The sequence below is a fragment of the Thermobia domestica genome, chromosome 10, assembly GCF_964235325.1.
Source record: "Thermobia domestica chromosome 10, izTheDome1.hap1.1, whole genome shotgun sequence".
Classification (NCBI taxonomy): domain Eukaryota; kingdom Metazoa; phylum Arthropoda; class Insecta; order Zygentoma; family Lepismatidae; genus Thermobia; species Thermobia domestica.
The window spans coordinates 15,967,313-15,986,596 of NC_137463.1; the positions used below are offsets into that span (position 1 = coordinate 15,967,313).

The following is a 19,284-nucleotide window of genomic DNA, read 5'->3' on the forward strand; positions in this document are numbered from 1 at the left end:
TGATTGATTTTGAGTTTTACGTCCCGTTCAGCAGCGAGGCTATATGAGACGTGGACCTACTGATTAACGTGGAATCCGAACCACATGAGCTCCCGCCGGGAATCGAACCCGGGTCTCCCACGCCATATAATCAAAAAGGAACTAATTTCATTTAGTTGGAATATTAAAATTTTTACCATGTATGTAAATCCGAACTTTTTCTTGGCATGACAGAGATTCAGTTTTTGATGAATTTCATAAAGATACCCATCCAGGTTTTCAAAAATTAAGGTATCTAATTAAAGATCGATATTACCTACCTAGGTTACAACAATGGCTCCGTAAGAAGGTAAATGCATGCATTGAATGCAATAAATTCAAGCGTAATTACCGACCAAATAACATTCATGTACAAAGTCATGAGCATAATAAAGTTTTTGATGCGTTCTTCATTGATGCCATTGGGAAACTCCCAACATCAGAAGGTTTTAATTATATTTATGTAGCCACCGAAGCCGTTACCTCTTATGTTATAGCGAAACCTGTCAAAGAATTGACATCTAATACATTTATTCAGTTTTTACAAGAAGAAATTATATATTGCTATGGAGTCCCAAAGGTCATTTTCCTTGATAAACATTCTTGCCAAACCTCAATTAAATCACAAGAGTTTCTGAAAGCCCTCAACATTCAAACCAAATTTGCTTTGCCTAGTTCGCATAAAACCATAGGTTCAGTGGAATCTGCCTGTTCTAAGATACAAGCTAGTTTACGCTATCTTACGCAATTAGATCATTCAAAGTGGTCCCATTACTTACCACAAGCCTTGCATGTATGCAACAATATGCCAAATACCCAGCATGGTGTTAGTCCATTTACACTCCTTTATGGAACCACATTTAATTTTCCACTGGATAATATTCTACAAATTCCCAGGCAGGATTCTGACGTTAATGGCAGATTATTACAGTTAGATGAACTTCGCTCTTTGGTCAATTTTCACAGACACAGAATCTTTCAGCAACTCAAAAGCAAATTGGAAAAGAAGCGCCCACCAGTTGATTACATTCCAGGGGCGCAAGTGATGCTAAAAAGGTTATACACAAAGCGTGGGCAATCCCCGATTTTTTCCGAGCAATATGATGGACCTTTTGTCATCAAGGATCGAACCCATGACAAGAACAAGTTTATAGTCGACTGTGATGGGACACTGCAAGAAGTTGCGCTTGAACGCCTAAAACTATATGTACCAGATGTACCTCATGACCCAGCTTTTCATACAAAATATCGATCATTGATGGCCAATGCAGCCAGTCACTAATTGCTACTGTTCAATTTCTTAATAAAAAAAAAGAAATATTTTCTAATCATGTATTTTATTTGTACATATTGTGTACACTATCTATTTATTACTATATGTTTGAAATATGAATATATTTCCTTACAGAGAGATGAGAGCATTTTAGTTATTATTATCGCCATTAGTATTTTAGTTATTATTATTATTATTATTAGTATTAGTTTCTATTATTAGCATAATTATTCATATTATTCGTGATATATCAAAAAAAAAAAATAGGTGATGGCTATTTTCTCAATATTTAGCCTTTGCTTTCAATATATATATATATATATTCTTATGATCGAATGTTTAACAGTGTCGCTTGATATTTTCTATTAAAATATATATTGTTATTTCCTTTCTCAATATTTTATATTTTTTATGTATATACTCGATTTACAATTATTTGATCTGTAAATAGCTTTCTTTTCGCATTTTTTATATAGTGTTTATAGTGTATAGAATAAGGTATTGCATATATATGAAAATATGACCCTCCCTCCCTTCATTTCTCTTCCCACTCACTATGCCATAAGCATAGCACTCCTTTCCCCTCTTACCTAATGTTCTTTCAGAGCTTCCTTTCCGGAACCACCCTTACTCAAACACCAAGAAGAGAGTTTAAATGATTGCAGTTTATGGGTTTGGGTAAGGAACTAATTTCATTTAGTTGGAATATTAAAATAGACGTTCTCTTTATAATTTGATAAAGTATTATACAAATAAGAGAACTTCTTCAAAAAGAAGAGCTGGCTGTGTGTTGTATAATCAAAAAGGAACTAATTTCATTTAGTTGGAATATTAAAATTTTTACCATGTATGTAAATCCGAACTTTTTCTTGAGTGTGTACTCAGGCAGAAAAATAAGTTTATTTTAACAAAGTGAACGGAAAATCCAAGGACACAAATACTTTACAAAATAACAGTGACGTAGCTAAGCTCTTGGATTTTCTCAAGACAAACATGTTATTCACAAAAAAGTAGAATCATATAAATAGTCTGGAAAATATACATTTGACATCACTTGCTCACTTGATCACTCAATCACTCAATCTCATACGTCGTCTTGGAAAACTACGACTCGAGTGGACACATACATGGACGTTTCTCTCATAATAAGTTTTCGCAGGACTTAAATATTCAGAGACATGAGAGAACTTAAGAAACCGCTATTTACATTGTAAGTTTTCTTTTTACCTTTAAATTATTGATATGTCTTTTTGAGAATTGTATCTCTATTGGTGGTCTCCCAAGGCTTACCTTAATATGTATTTAAATTACTTTGAAATTTTGAAGTAACTATTAATCATGCAGACCAATTTAAAGTACTCTTTACGATTTGTCTTGTTAAGCATATTTTCTTTCCTGAAGTCTGCATCTTGTCACATTAAATTACTTGTAATAAATAATAAGCAATGAATACTATCTTTCTTTCAAAATATCTAATAAGGTAAAATGGATACCAACACTATTACTACCTTAAGATATGCATTCACTTACAGGTATTATAATTCCAATTAAGCTCTTTGTAAAAGCATATCACACTAGAGTAACCACACTGGATGAATGAGTCATTTGTGCAGTTGGGAAATAAGCAACTCGAATTTTTAGTTTGCCAGAAAACACTGTCGGGAGCATCAAAGAAATCACAAGTAACGGAGAATGCAGGTTATTTCCAGGCGTGCCTAATCATTTTGTTGAATATTGGACTGATTATGGATAAGTGCGTGCAGATTCGTAATAGCATTACGGTTCTGGAGTTATATATCAATATGATCGAGCACAACTCGCTCACAAAATAGTTTGACAAACCTTTCCCCTTGACGGAAAAGTATACATTTAAAGGTTGGACCAACGACGTTGCACTAGGCAGACTGGTTGCTATTCCGACATGTTTATCCGGAAGTGAAAACATATATTGCTGTTGGAGAGAAAATGAACCAATGACTAGGCAACATTTTGTTTGAACATAGGAAGAGGGACAATTATTTCGCCGTTGTCCACTTTAGCAGATTTGGAACACGTGACATATACGTATGAAGGTCAAATCAGTTGCTTTTTCACAATGGAACCAAAAGCACCACTTTGTTCCCGTAAGACAATAAGAATAGGGGAAAGTAATTTCTCTTCCATGGAGACAATGGGTTGAATTGTATATGAATGAGATATTCCAGATGCTGAATTTATTCCAAGAATCCTGTCTCTTTCACCCATGTGAAATAGTTTGCAATCCCTGTGAATCTCGTAACTGAATCCAGATTGGTCAGTATTTAGAATTTCAGCTGAAGAATAATTTGAGGCGATTTTGTCTGTGAATTCACTACCAAATGCGATCGCCGAATTCTCAATCTCTTCTTCTGATTGAGGATGTTTGTACGTCACAAATAGCGGCACTTTGTGAGTAACAATTTTATGAGCTCTCTTGAAATTCCACTTTTGAAATCAGTTAACCCAAGCTCTAGCCTTTGTACCTGCGCATGGCTTGATATCAATATCATGGACAGCTATTAGATTATTTCTTGCCTCTTGTAAATTTGATCACATAAATTCCGATATGATCTTCAGTTTCTCTTGCTTAGTTCCTTGTTGATCATAATATCTCTGATACCGCGATATATAGTCCTTTACTCTCTTAAAATGGTGGTTGATTGCCTTCAGTGACCATTCTCTGTTTTTAGCTTCAAGTACCTTTCTGACGTAATCAAAAGGAACACAAACGTCAGCCACATCGTCACTCAACGGCTCATAAACTGGCTTTGTTTCAGTCACTTCCTCGGAAGGCATTTGGGCTAATTTTTCATCACCCAGGATTTTTAGAACTCAAGTCTTCAAGTTTCTTGATTAAACTGAAAATACTACTTGCAATTGCAGTACGTACTTCACGTGATGAAGATGGTACTTCAATCTGATGTAGAGCTACTAACACTTTATTTGCATCGATTTTCATCCATACGAAATACGTACACACACCGACACTTGTACAATAGCACTGACATGAATTATAGGTCCCTAACTTCCTATAATACAAGTCTCTTCTTTCTGTTCTCAACCATAGGTTGGTGGGCAACACAGAAATTTTAAAACTTTTCTCTCTTTTGGAAAAGCTGTTTTGTACTTTGATAAGATATCTTCTTCGTAACTGCATCTAGATGTGCTATCCTTGGTCTTCCTCTTTCTGGTTTTCCTTCTGCCCTTCCCTCTATCAACACGGTGATCCAATCGGAGTGCCGAATAAGATGGCCAAGCATGCTGTTTCTTCTTTTTCCTATTATCTTCATGATCTGTCGTCCTTCATTAGCTTTACGTCTTCATTCCTTTTACTTTCGGTCCATGATATACACAGCATTCTGCGCCAACATCACATTTCAAATGCTTCCAGTTTGGATATTTCAGCTTTTCTCAATGTCCACGTCTCTGATACGTAAAAAGCCACGCTCATTACCAGAATATTAATAAATCGTTTTCGAACAACAGTAATTTTGGAGTCAAACACCCTTCTACCGCAACAACACATTCACAACTTACTTCCGCACGAGCAGACCACTCTTGCAAATAGGTCAGTTGGGGAAATTAGAACCTGCGTCAGCAAACTTGATGCTCTTTATACAATAGATCGGCGAAATCCTTGCAGGCACTACGCGAATAGACATTGCAGACTAACATCAGTTACGCTTACGTTTTTTAAAATGAAAACAAATTCTAACTGGAAAAATACTGAAGGTATAAACAAACTCAAGTAATTGAAACCAGAAGTCTAGTAGATTTCTAGTAGACCACTTCCGGTTTTTAGTAGAGAGTTAGGAATGGAGATAAAATATATTCTTGATCTAGTTTAATCGATTACAGGAAAGCGCTTTTTGCACTCTATTATTATTTTTGCACTATATGGTGGGGTGTTGTTTGTCACGATTCGATTTTGGCGTTGTTTGCCACGATTTTATCACAGTATTTGCATTCAGATCTTCTGAGATCTCATTGTCGTGAAGGTTCACACACACACACCTGGAGTGAAAAGAAGGGTTGCCAGCACCTCTGCTTTTCATTCCCTGGAACAAGTGGTAAATGTTCTTCTGGCCTTTGGAACGAGGGGGTCTCATTAGACTCGCAACTGAAAGAGAACATTAAGCTCCAAACAAATGAACACAAGACACTATTAATGTCACAATAGCTTAGTAAATTGATAGGGCTATAATTGCACTTTCTCTTTTAACGGAGTTCTTAATATCACCTTCTGTTACATAATGTTCTGTTTTTTGTTATGCTATGCGACTAAAGAACTGGATTTTATATACTTAAGGAAAATGAAATAATACGTCGCACGGTTATGTCGAGTAAGTTAAAGGATATGATGATAATGAGAATAAATGAAAAATAATGTATTGGAGAAAGTAGGAGGAAACAGAAGAAGCCCGAGAAAACTCCCGCACACGGTGTTTGTTCACCACAAAGGAGCCGCCTAGGAGTATGAACCAAATGTGATGTGGTATTATAGTCATTACTTTATGTCATGCTTCTGGGAGCATAAATTCTACTCTATAGAATGTTATGTCTATAAGAAGTCTGCTGCGGGATATTAGAAGCGAGTTAAAAATAACAGCAGGGCTATATGACATCAACTTTTAGCTTCGTAAGTTAACATATTACTTGTGTTACAGTTGGTATTTTGTAACTTTTCCTATTTGCAACCGCCTGAACTATTATTTCTTAAGTATGTAGGGGGTAAAGGTGGCTCAGTGGTAAAGCATTCACCTCTGTTGCTTGGGGTCTCCGGTTAGATTCCAGTTTGTGTACAGTGGGCTTTGCGTATATCTCAGTAGAATCAGCCTATACAAACTCATTAAATCATAAATTAATAAACGATCGAATCCTGTCTAATGTGAAACGAACAAAAACATAAATCCACTAAAATGGCTAACAGTTAAAGTCAGAGGAGACGAAATGGAACATTCAGATATAATTTAAATTTTGAGAATAAACTAAAATACTCCTAAAATACCTTTGGAAAGAAATGTCGAATGAATACTCAAAATTGTAGTTACGGAATAGAAGCAGTAACCGTGTTTGGGACCGTTTGTATTGTATGTATTCTGTTTATAAATATAATTGATCTGATTGTTATAATATAGTCATCTGGCAACGATCAGCTTATGAGTCGATTTTGTATAAATGTTTACGATTATGATGTAAGATAAATCAGAGAGAACAATACCGTGGAAAACAACATGTAATCCACTATATGGATCGTTAATACCGGAAATGGTTGATTCATATCATTTCCGGTTTGATTACTACCACACTCAACAAACTCGATTTCTAACGTTCGACACTACATTCTGGTCAAAATTAATGGTGAAACATCAAGTAGTTGTTGAGATTTCCTGTCGCCCGGACGGAAACACGGACAGACAGAGAGTAAATAAAAAAAAAGTAATTTCGGTTAATCAGATTCCTTAAAAAAATAATTAAAAATTAAAAATCACAACGTTCGTACTACGTTGTTCATTAAATTCATAGAAGCACTAAATCCTGAATGTGTGAATTTAGGTCCTACACTGATCACACGTGTTCGTGTAAGTAAGAAATACCTTGGACAATACGTAGAAAAGTGATCTTAAATTTGTATAAATTGTTAAGATAAGCTTTGTAGTAACTACGCCAGTCTCTACTAATAATTCATGAAGGTCAACAACTGAAAACAAAATCCAACGTATCATTTTTATTATATCCAGGCAGTTGCATTTCTTCCGTTGTTCTGTTACTTTATGATCCATACAATATTATATAACGCAAGGAAATGGCGGTATTTGAAGGTGATTTATGGACAGCCACCGAACTTCACGAGACCATGCGAGCAGATTTGGACGAAGAAATGTTGGCAGGTATTCAAAGAAAATTCCTTTTGTATAAGGAGACTTGACCAAACACGCCATACTATGTACGAAGACATATGTAACACACGAGATTTTTACGTTCTACTTGCAGACTATTTTTTCCCCCTCTACCTTATGTTAGATCAGATGATTCGTTTGGCTAGCTATCTACTTTCTTTCTCTTCTGAGGTGTTCGATATCTTCACAAGGATTTGCGAGACAGACAGAAAGAAAGAAAGGAAGGAAGGAATTTTCTTCAATATAACATGTCTGTAGTTGTTTATCACCAACAAAATTATATCAAAGTTAATTTTTTTGAAGTATCGTTTATGCTAATAGTGAAAGTGTCCGCGCTTGAATAAATTTCTAAGTGCAGATTTTATACTTCTTTGAAGGTACTGAATCTAAAGAAACTATTTTCAAATAGGAGCATATGCGTCCATAAGGTCACGAGGAAAATGACCTCAAATTGAGATCTTGATCGCTTACACAACTTGAAGTGTCGTTTATCGTTGAAGCGTCCACGCTTGAATAAATTCCTAACTAGGGAAGGTCGATACTGTGCTCAATCGACTCGTTTTTTCATATGAAATAATTACGCAAACGGAGAAGTCCTCGTTCGCAAGTGTATTTGAATTACGAGCGTTAAAAGTTGAAAATTGAACAGATTTTGCAAAAATAAATAAATAAATAAATAAAAATAAAATATTAAAAAAAAAAATAAAGATACACGCTTCATTTTTGGTGTTGGGGAGTTTCCTTGAGTGCCCAGCACAGTGGTAAGGTCAAAACAAACACAGTTTGGAAGATAAGGACACTTATTGAGGAGGGGTTAAAGGGTAATGGCGTCCTACAACTTGTTAATTGCCTGCTGTTTGGCACACCGCGTCGATAAGCTAATAAAATGTATTTACCACCCCTATTCGACTGCATTGTCCTTTAAATGTCACTTTCCTGTGTGGTCACCTTCAAATTGATCATTTAAAAAAAATCCGAAACGCTTTGTGAGGCGTGCGAAATCAATGAAGAACGTCATGTTATTCATAATTAACCTTGTGATAATCTATATTGTAATGTTCTTGCCTTCTTTAGATAGGAGTGAGATCAATATTTTCTCAAAAGGCGCTGTCACCAATGTGTTGTTTTTGTCCAGATGAACTGTCCAGCAAAAATTTTGCACTTTGTGCACTACAATATAGTACCATATGTTGAAAACAAAAATCAGTTTATTGGTAACATGAAGTTAATCCAAATAAATTATCCACCACAGGCTGCCACTGACAGTGAATACGAATATCAGTTTACACCACCGGCACTTCATTTGTAGTCAGGTAGGCACTTCAAACGGGTGCAATGCTTTTGCGCACACTTTCTTCCAGCTTATCATTCCATGCAGATAAGAAGCAAAACAAATAATCATTTTAATGCTTTTGCGCACAAAATGGTATGCAACGCTGCCAATTCATTCTTTGATCTTAATATACAATATATTTTGTAGTTTTTTTTTTTTTTTTTTTTTTTTTTGCAAAACAAGACAGGACTCATTTGATTAAGTAAAATAAACTAATTTATTAAATTACCTAAGTAACTCCAACTACCTTACTTTCTTTGCTTCTTCAAACACACTAACTCACTTATCTAACAGAATACATAGCGAGACAGCAAGTGGTTCCTGATTGGTTACCGCCAACATTAGATTACAGGGTTTGTATGATAAGTAATGAGACCAGGTCTGGAAACATTGTTTTATTGATCTGATCTGTACAGGGACTTAAAAGCTTTCGAAGTACTCTCCTCTTGCGTCGATGCACTTCTGCAATCGATGTTTCCACGCTGCAAACGCCCCCTGGAAGTCAGCAGCCGGCATGTCCTTTAGAAATGTGGTCACGGCTGCTTGGATGGCTGTGACGTCTGCAAAACGGGTTCCTTTCAAGCGTGGCTTCAGCTTCGGGAAGAGGAAGAAGTCGGCCGGGCTCACATCTGGGCTGTAGGGTGGTTGTGGAAGGACTTCCACCCCAATCCGGGTCAAAAAGGAGGTCACTAAGAAGGCGGTGTGGGCAGGGGCATTGTCGTGATGCAACTTCCACCGGCTAGCGATCGCCGGTCTTTTCCGCTTGACGCTCCTGTGCAGTCTCTCAAGGACTTGTTTGTAGAAGGCGGCGTTGACGGCTTGTCCTTGGGGTACAAACTCCTTGTGGACCACCCCCACATTGTCAAAAAAAACAATCAACATTGTTTTCACCTTTGACTTCGACATTCTGGCCTTCTTGGGGCGCGGGGACGCAGGAGTGTGCCACTCCGCGCTTTGACGTTTCGTTTCAGAGTCGTACTGGAACACCCACGACTCGTCACCTGTTATGACGTCATCTTCAAAGTTAGGGTCACTGTTCATGAGGTTCAACAGTTCCTGACAACAATCAACACGTCGTTGCTTTTGTTCGTCAGTCAACACTCGCGGCACCAGTTTCGCACAGATTTTTCTCATTCCCAATTGTTCCGTCACAATCTTGTGCACTGTTGTGTGGTTCATATCGAGTTCATCAGCAATCAATCTCAACGATAATCGACGGTCTGAGTTCAGGAGATCCCTCACTTTTGCCACAGTTTCGTCCGTAGTCACTGTTGTCGGGCGTCCAGCCCTCTCCAGATCCTCAACGCTTTCCCGGCCGTTCCGGAACGCACTGTGCCAACGAAACACCTGGGCTTTGGATAGGGCTTCCTCTTTGTAGGCCTCCGTGATGAGAGAAAGCGTCTGAGTAGCCGTTTTCCCCAGGCGAACGCAAAATTTGATCGCATAACGCTGTTCGATGGAACCCTCCATGTTTGTTGATTTTCCGCCGTGACAAGAATGTTCACAAGGGCTTTGTCCAAGGCTTGTCCGCGCTCCACTAAGGCTCGGAGCCAACTGACGCGCGGTGCGTTGCTTTGCTCGGACCCCCCCCCCCTACATCCTCCATCACCGACAAACCCGCTCCAGCGACACGCGCGCCGCGGCGCGGCGAGTCTCATTACTTATCATACAGACCTTGTATGTCTTCTAAATATGAATTTGCGGCTACTACTCTAGGCAAGACTACTCTAGGAAATTTAAGTTGTGAACTATCCATAAAAAAAGTCAACAATGTTGAACTCAATTTAATTTCTATGCTTTTTACGTTTTTGGCTAAAGAAATTTTTTGGACTCCCGTATTTATCTCCAGAGCAAGTACCAGATGCCTTTGTTGATCTGATTTCGGTGGCACCTGAAACCAAAGGATTTAGATTTTCAGATTATGTGATGAACAACTACATAGAAGATAATTGCAGGTAATATTCTGGTTTGATAAATGTAAAAGATATAATGAATTTTGGGGGCAATAACTACCCTGTGGCTTACACCCGTCCCGATCTGGAAAAAACCACTTAACTTAGTTTTAACTATTAAAGAATGATAAATATCAAAATTAAAGAGGTAGAGGGTCTCCAGCCAAAGTAATTACAAACTGTCTAGTATATAGGCTAGAAGCATTCTCGTTTGAGAAATTAAAGGCATGAATATAGAAATAGCGCACAGAAATAGTAAAGTATTATATGAAATGAGATCCGAAAATTAGTTTCTACTTTATAGCAGTTCTGGAAATCAAAATATTATTTCAAAATAAAAAATTAAACGGTGATAGGATATGGTATTCATGATTACCTTTTCTTTTCAGATACCCTCCAGTGATGTGGGCTTGTGAACCATCTCCAGCACCTAGGACAACAAATGGACCAGAATCTTTCCACCGTCACTACAACAGCCAGTTCTATTCTAGTGCACCTGATGTCAATACGGTAGTATCAGTGTTACTTGAAATACAGCATGAAACACGTTTGAAGATCGCTTCGGTACGGAAAGGTGATTCGAAACCATAAAGGAAAGAAGAAATTCAAAGGAGGGAACAAATCATTAAATTATACAGGTACTTTCAAAACTCCACACACAGTGAAGTTTCGAGAATGAAATATCTTAAAGTTGTAGGACACAAATTTCAAGGACTAAAGTTGTAAAAAAAATGTACCATACAGCAGAATTGAATATAATAAACATTGAACAGCAGAATTGAATATTTCTTTCGTATCTTTCATATTTACCCTTATTCTCTAAAGTATTGAAACCGTGTGCAACTGCATGATTTGCTTAAGCATGACTATATTGAGATTTGGCAACGTCGCATTTAAAAACTGTGCGCAAAACCACGATTTTATACTTTTCGATCAGCTGTCAATCAACTACAGATTATCGAAGATCTTTGGGAGAAAACTGTGCGCAAACGAGGTGCACCCACTTCAAACAGATCGCGCAGTGCCAGAGGCTTCCCATCTTCTCATAGCTTGCTCGGAACTCTGTTGGGTATCCTAACCTCAGTTACCTAGCTTGCTTCGGAGCTCTGTGACTTTTAACCGCCTCACTGCTTGCACGGAGCATTCTGGATCCTAAAATCCACTACACCTAGCTTGCTTGAGAGCTCTGTAGAGATCCTGCCCTAGGCTTTTGCCTACCTACATCTTACAATATACACGCAGAACTTTACAATATAGTTTGGTGGCGCTGAAAAGGCGTTCTGCGTGACGGAATTGGAAAAGCCCACTCTGCTATACAAGTGCAATTTTCATTTCAACGAGGAATAGTAAGGTAGCACTTTCCGGGAAGTCCATCAAGAAATGGTATTATTACTGGTTGTTTATGTCAACAGAAAATAACCCTCACTTCAGACGCGGATCTAGAAGGTGAAAACTGGGGAGGGGTCACCTAGAATCCTAGTAAGTATATCATGAGATTGCTATAAACTTCCAAAAATATATAAATAATAGCTTAAATTATCTTTATCACTAAAAAACTGGGTGAACCTAGGCCCCGGCCCCGGGATAGATCCGCCACTGGCCCACAGAAAGGCTCAATGTTTCATACAACCATATGAAACTTTCAAAAAAAGTCTCAATTTTGATGTATTATTAACTCGCGTGTCATTGTGGCTTGGATGTTGGTTATGTCGTTGTAAGCGTTGACACTTCATGCGAAGTTTAATTTGTTGTATGATTAACGTTTGCGTCTAGCGCAGGTTCTTCTTTTTCTTCAAATAAAATAGGATCTCTTTTTGGTAGGCGTGATAAGTTTATTGAAGTTAATAAGAGAAATAGAAGTTACAAGTTCCACAACAAACAACTACAAAATCTCACTGACTGTTCTTTCAGTAAAATTACTAAAGTTCCACTTTAGATAGAAAACAAGACACCAGATACGATAAAATATAAGAATATACGATATAAAAATGTCGTTAATAAGATAGACTAAAATACAAGATGTTATAAAACAAGTTACTATGGACAAAGATTCAATAATTCTAGATACAGTATTCCTAGATACAGACCGCAAAGAATTTAATAGCAATATCGAAGTGCTTCCCCGGAATGTGCCAAGCCTTGTATAGCAACTAGTATATAAAACTATCGTAAGCACAAAGATCGAATCATCACATGAGTTTAGGTCGACACGTGGACGCACGTGGAGACCTATCATACAGACTTTGAAACTGGACTTAGTAATCCATGCTCTCACTGCGTGATGTACACGCGCGTACATTATCATACTTCCTTGAAAAAGAAAACATTACAAAAGAGAGTATTTTGAAAGTACATACACTATCATCACATATGTGTGACCCTTCAGTGACCCTACATCCTGTTCTTGGCTGGCACATTATCAATAGCTTAAAGAATAAAGATTCGTCTTTTATACAATATTAACATTGACTTCAAAAATAATATAACAACTATAAAATACACTAACTTATAATCGAACCCCGATCCTTTATATACACTATATACAGTGACATTCCAGGTAAGTACTGCTAAGAGGGGAGGTGCATCGAAGGTGATAAACAAAATAAGAAAAAGAAAAGAAAAAAAAATAACAGTAAATATATGTTCATACAACACCTCCCTCCCTTTTTTTGAATTTTTATATCAAATTGCGAATTTGGATACTGAAAATTCACAGTCTGATATGAAACATTAAAAGATTTTCTTTTTACCTTTCCTTACGTAGATTAGGACTTTTCTTAGGGGGAACAACTACCTGTAACTCATCTGTAATCTCAGTAAGCTGCTCAGCAATTTTTGACATGACTACAGGCTCAGTGGTATCTTGTTTTTGATTTATTTTGGTAATAATAAAAGGTTTAATGCATATTTGTTTACAACAACTATCATCATCAAAATACCTTTTGAAAAAGCGAAAACATTTACATCGGTAACAACAACAAAATATTAATATTAGAGCTATCAGAACTGTACCAAAATATGAAAACCAAGAGAGATGGGTTACCTTTTCAGAATGAAGTAGTTTCCATTGTTCATCATCTATTTTCTTTTCTACTTCCTGAATTTTATGGCTTGCTACCTTTAAGTCACTAACCGAATTAATTACATGCTGAATAGGTAGGTTAATTTGCATATCTTCCAGGTATATATGAGAATTTAATATTTCACAACAATTATCAGTAAGATTTAATTTCGGAGTAAAGTCTTTACCTGTAACATTGGTTTCGAACCACATTTGTGTTTGGAGGATCGCCTTCAAACCATAAGCTTTACAATTATTATCTAGATGAATAATACCTGAATTTGTTAAAATTAAATCATAAGGTTCAAATCCATTACATAATATTGTCATTTTCTCTTCCTGTGGAGCAGCAAAAATCCACTCATTATTATTTAAGGTTACGAATTGATCAATTTGTATCACATGTTTATTACAATCCATGGGAACATAATGAACATATTGTAATAATTTCATTTCACACTCTTGATTTATATGACTAGACAAGATAGGAAACGTTTGTTTACACAAAAACCAATCTTGTTTAAGAATCTTACATTTATTGAACTCAATTTCAGTCATTTTTGCGTAATATTGCTTAATTGAATCAACTAAAAGGTAAGGTTTTTCAAGTTGAATAAAAACAAATTTATTTGTTGTATTCTTTATTTTAGTAGGGAAGGGAGTTAACTTATATACTAGATAACGAATGGAATCTGTCAAAGGGAGACGAATTACATAGGCTAATATTCCATTATTGATAAACACATCTAAATTTATTATTTTTAATAACAAGTAACTATTCCTAGTACTTGTCCCAATTGGTAAAGATAACGCACTATGGAGGTCACTTTGACTAGCCTTCCAATGTTGGATTATTTGATAAGGAGTGATTATGTGAGGCTATAATACACCTTTCTGTGCATTTAAAATTGCTTGCAAAACAATTTCATACTGATCCTTTAAATCTCTTAAATACCTTTCAACTTTTGCGATATGTTCATTTATTGTATACTTTAAATTTAAATCTAAAAATGCTTCATTTAAATGTCTCTCTCTTTTTGATATCTCTTTACTTATATGCTCTAAACCTTGACTCAAAATATTTTCGTTAGTCTCTACTGTGTGAAGAGTTTTGTTAATACCTTGTAGGATAGATTTAACAATAGTCATCTGCTCTTTACTCAATTTCAAGAAATCTAACTGTTCTTTTTCTAATTTATTGATTTTTTGAGTGTAATAATTGGCATCTTCATCGTCTAAGGTGCCAAATAGAAATTTAGCAAGGTGACCAATACCATCTATTAACCCTCGTTTTCTTCTACTTTCTTGCGAAGAAATTTTTGTTACTTCTTTTATTATTTCCTTAACCTCTTTGATATCAGATACCTTAGTCAAAACTTGATTTACGAACACTGTAGCACAACTTGTTTTATTTGATTTCACCACTGAGTGTCTACACAGGTTTTGTGTCCTATCTACGTAAGTTTCCAAATTACGAAAGCTTATATCTAGCTTAGTTAAGTTAACGTAAAAGACCAATTGCCAGTAAGTATTATATAACTGAACCTCTCCTAAAGAGCCATAATAAATACCTGCCGTATTTTCAAATTTCTTTATGCGTGCTCCAAGCTCTAGACTACTACATATAAGAGAAACCAGTAGAATAGCTTTAAGTCCTATCATTTTGAACAACCCTGTAAATATAGAAACGTTATTTTACTTTCCTTACTTTTTTTTTTTTTTTTTTTTTTTTTACAAGATAACATGAAGAATTTGAGTTACTTAATAATACATCTTTAATCTATTGGCATGCACAGTCATCTCTTGTTTGCCAACCTTTAAGGTACAGTTTACACCTTTTGTTCGAATTATATCGTACGGTCCGCGCCACAGACTGTCAAGTTTCTTTGATCTGCCGCGGCGGACTGATTCATCATATAATAACACTTTATCTCCTTTCTGAAAAATGCATTCGTTTTCGTTTCTATCATAATATTCTTTACTTTTCTCCTTTTTGTCAATGAGGTTTGCTCTAGCTAATCCGTGCATCTCCTGCAATTTGTGTTTCAACTGTTTTACATAGTCATCGTAATTGTATACAACTTCAGAGGGTTTTCTTTGTAATACACCTGGTACATTTACAGGTTTCCCGAATAACAGTTCGAAGGGAGTGTATTGAGTGGAACTATGAGGAGTAGTATTATAACTAGTATTATAACAGAAAGTAGCATATGATGCTAATTCGTCCCAATTATACTGATTTTCTGCCACATAACATCGCAAGAAAAATTTTAAAGACTGATGGAATTTTTCTATACCACCATTCGATGCCGGATGGTATGGGGTTGTATGTAGTTTTTCTATTTGTAACAATTTACAAATACGCGTGAAGACATCGCTTAAGAAATTACTTCCGCAATCAGACAATATACTGTGTGGAATGCCAAATTTTAGCACTACATTCTCGACAAAGGCTTTGCTGATTGTATCAGCATCTTGAGAAGGGATGGGAATTGCAATAACAAATTTGGAAAGGTTATCTTGTACAGTCAATAAATATTTGTTTCTGTGTTCTAAAGTTTCTGGGAGAGGCCCGACTAAATCTAAAGAGACCTTTTCAAAAACTGTACTGGGCGTGTCAGTTATTACCATCTTCATTTTTACCTTTTGTTGTGTGTTTCTATTCTTTTGACATATTTCACACCCTTTTATGTAATCTTCAACATCTTCCTTCAGTTTTGGCCATTCTTTAATGTCAATATTATTTAAGGAAAGGTACTTCCTAATCTTTTCATAGCACCTATTCATTCCTATATGTCCACCTAGAATTTGAGTATGAAACTCTTCTAAAATTTTGTTTTTCGTTTCTAAGTCTAAAGCTTCAGCTTTTTCTTTCTGTTGTGAATCACAATTTGATACCCTATCTTCTTCTTCAATAACATCTAAAGAATACATTCGTGACAAGGCGTCAGAATTTGTATTTAAGCTTCCTTTCTTATACACAATTTCATATTGATATTCCTCTAAAAGTATTCTCCATTTTAAAAGTCTAGATGTCGGATTTTGTACTCTAAAAACCCACGTTAGTGGCTTGCAATCTGTGACAAAAATTACTTTTGTTCCGTAAATGTACGGTCTAAAAACTTTGCTAGCCCACACTAGAGCCGCCAGTTCCCGTTCAGTCGCTGAGTACGATCTCTCAGCTTTATTGAAAACTCTACTAGCATATGCAATTGGAAGATCTTTGTTTATTTCACCCTGTGAGAGAATAGCTCCGCAGGCGAATGCCGAAGCATCCGATGTGATTATAAAAGGCTTTTTAAAATCAGGACACTGCAAAATTGGAGGAGTTGTCAATTTCTCCTTAAGCGAATCAAATGCAACTTGTTGTTTGACTCCCCAAGAAAACTGGACGTTTTCTTTTAATAAGGACGTTAAGGGTAAAGCAATTTTACTGTAGTCTTTTAGAAATTTCCTATAATATCCAGTAAGTCCTAGAAATCCCTTAATTTGTTTCTTAGTTGGAGGAACAGGAAAGTTCTGAACTTTCTCCACTAATCTTGGATCTGGTTTTACTCCGTTAGGTGTAATGACATGTCCTAAGTATGTTAGTTCTGGTTTCAAGAATTCAGTCTTATCTACACTTAACTGCAAGTTGCTTTTGCGAAATCTTTGCAAAATCTCACGTAATCTACTATTATGCTCTTCTAAAGAACTAGAGAAGACCACTAAATCATCCAGGTAGATGAAACAACTCGTACCTGTCAGCCCTGCTAACACTGTATTCATCAATCTTTGAAAAGTGGCCGGTGCTGTCGCCAGACCGAAAGCAAGTCGCTTGAATTGATAATGATTTTCAGGTGTACTGAATGCAGTTATAGGTCTATCCTTTTCCCTAATATAGCATTGATGGTACCCACTATGGAGATCTAAACTGGAAAAGTAACGCGCATTGGCTAAATTACTCAAAATGTCGTCTATGTTAGGTAACGGAAAGGACGAATGGACACATAAATCATTGACAGATCGATAATCGACTATTAGTCTATATTTCTGTTTTCCTGATGCATCGAGTTTCTTTGGAATAAGGAAAATAGAACTGTTCCAAGGAGAAGTTGAAACTTCTATAATGTCTTGTTTTAACAACTCTTCGATTTGTCTATTTAATTCTTCCTTATGACATTCTGGCACTCGGCAATTCTTTTTGTTAACAATTTTGCCTACATGTTTAGGATCAATAATAATTTCATGTTCAAGAACATTTGTAGCAGTTAGTTTGTCTCCTGATAGAAAGAAAACATCATTGAATTCATCACAAAGTTCAAGTATACTTTCTTTTTCTTTGGGTGGTAAATGACCTAGCCTTAAAAGCTTATGAAGTAATTTTAAACGTTCAGTTAAACTTTCTGAATTTGACTTTTGTGGAACCCTGTCCTTTTCACACTGAATATTTAAAACATGGTTTTCTTCTAATTTCTCTAAGTCTATCGGATCTAAAGTAATATTCTCTACTGAAGAATTCACATTTAACACACTAGCTATACATTTATTTTCTTTCGCTACTGTCAAACAAGAAGAAAGAAAAACACCCGGTTTAATCTCTCGTTTTTCTACAATTCCAATTCCTGTACTGTTTGTGGGAACAAAAACTAACTTCTCGCATCGAGCTGGAATACTATATGTCAACGGTAGTATAAGCTTATCGCTGCCCTTGAGGTCAAGTTTCTGGCAAGCATGTGTTGACAAGGGAGGAGGAGGAGGAGGATGGAATTCTAACAAACAATTTTTTTGTTTCAAAAAATCACGGCCAAGAATGTGTCTGCCTTCTGATAAGCATCCTTCCGAAATAACATGAAATTTATGTGAGAATTCTACTCCTTTTATCACTAACGTTAGATAAATAGTACCTAGTGACCTAGTTTTAACATTGTTTAATCCTTTCAATGTCACAGTTTGTGTTGTATCAATATTCTTTCTAAAACTGTATGGAAGTGCATGGATTTGCCAAAGACTTAAGTCACTGCCTGTATCTAAGAGAAAAGTTGCATCAACATGCAATTCTTTAATGAATGCCGTAATAGTACCTTCTTCTTGATTTGTTACTATGCAACCCTTCGTGTTATCTGAGATGCAAACAGGTTGCTTATTTACATCCATTTGCGGTTTCCCTGACCACTACAACTTGAGCACATCTGACTACTGCAGGCTTTTACATCATTAAAATGCAGAGAACTTTGTTCTTTATCACAAATTCTCTCATTTCCACTAGTATTTACCCTACTAGTATTTCCACTAGTATTTACCTTACTAGCAACATGCAAACAATTGCTATAACCTTCCGTGCCTCGCGCGGCGCTCTCAGAAAAATTATAATTAACCCCTCCTGTGCCTCTCGCGGCGATCTCAGGAGAATTACCATTAACACATCCTGTGCCTCTCGCGGCGATCTCAGGACAAATTTCACAAACATGTACCGTTTTCATAAACTGATTAGAAGAATTTCCTCTTTCCTTTCTTTTCTGTAATTTGCATTGAGCTTTGGTGTGACCTGGCTTATGGCATAGGTAACATACTAACTCTTTCTTTTGAGCTTTCTTACTATTTACATTAGAAAAGGGGAGAGAAGTGTGGGAAGTGATCTGTGTTTCTTCTTCTAGAGCGAGTTCGATAATATATCCTAAGGACGTATCATCATCGCTTTTAGATCGTACAATCATCTGAATTCTGTCATTTGTTAGCCCCTGAATAAA

The 19,284-nt window shown here is 36.2% G+C and overlaps 1 protein-coding gene and 1 long non-coding RNA gene across 2 annotated transcripts in view; one reads left to right on the plus strand and one right to left on the minus strand.

The window, feature by feature from the left end:
• The window catches only part of LOC145662316 (ras-related and estrogen-regulated growth inhibitor), a 154,137-nt gene that overhangs the window by 29,010 nt on the left and 105,843 nt on the right, over positions 1-19,284 (minus strand). The window lies entirely within an intron of this gene.
• LOC145661946 (uncharacterized) lies at positions 1,710-11,264 on the plus strand. Its single transcript, XR_014126916.1, has 2 exons — positions 1,710-2,501; positions 10,884-11,264. It is a non-coding gene; the product is annotated as an uncharacterized LOC145661946 (long non-coding RNA).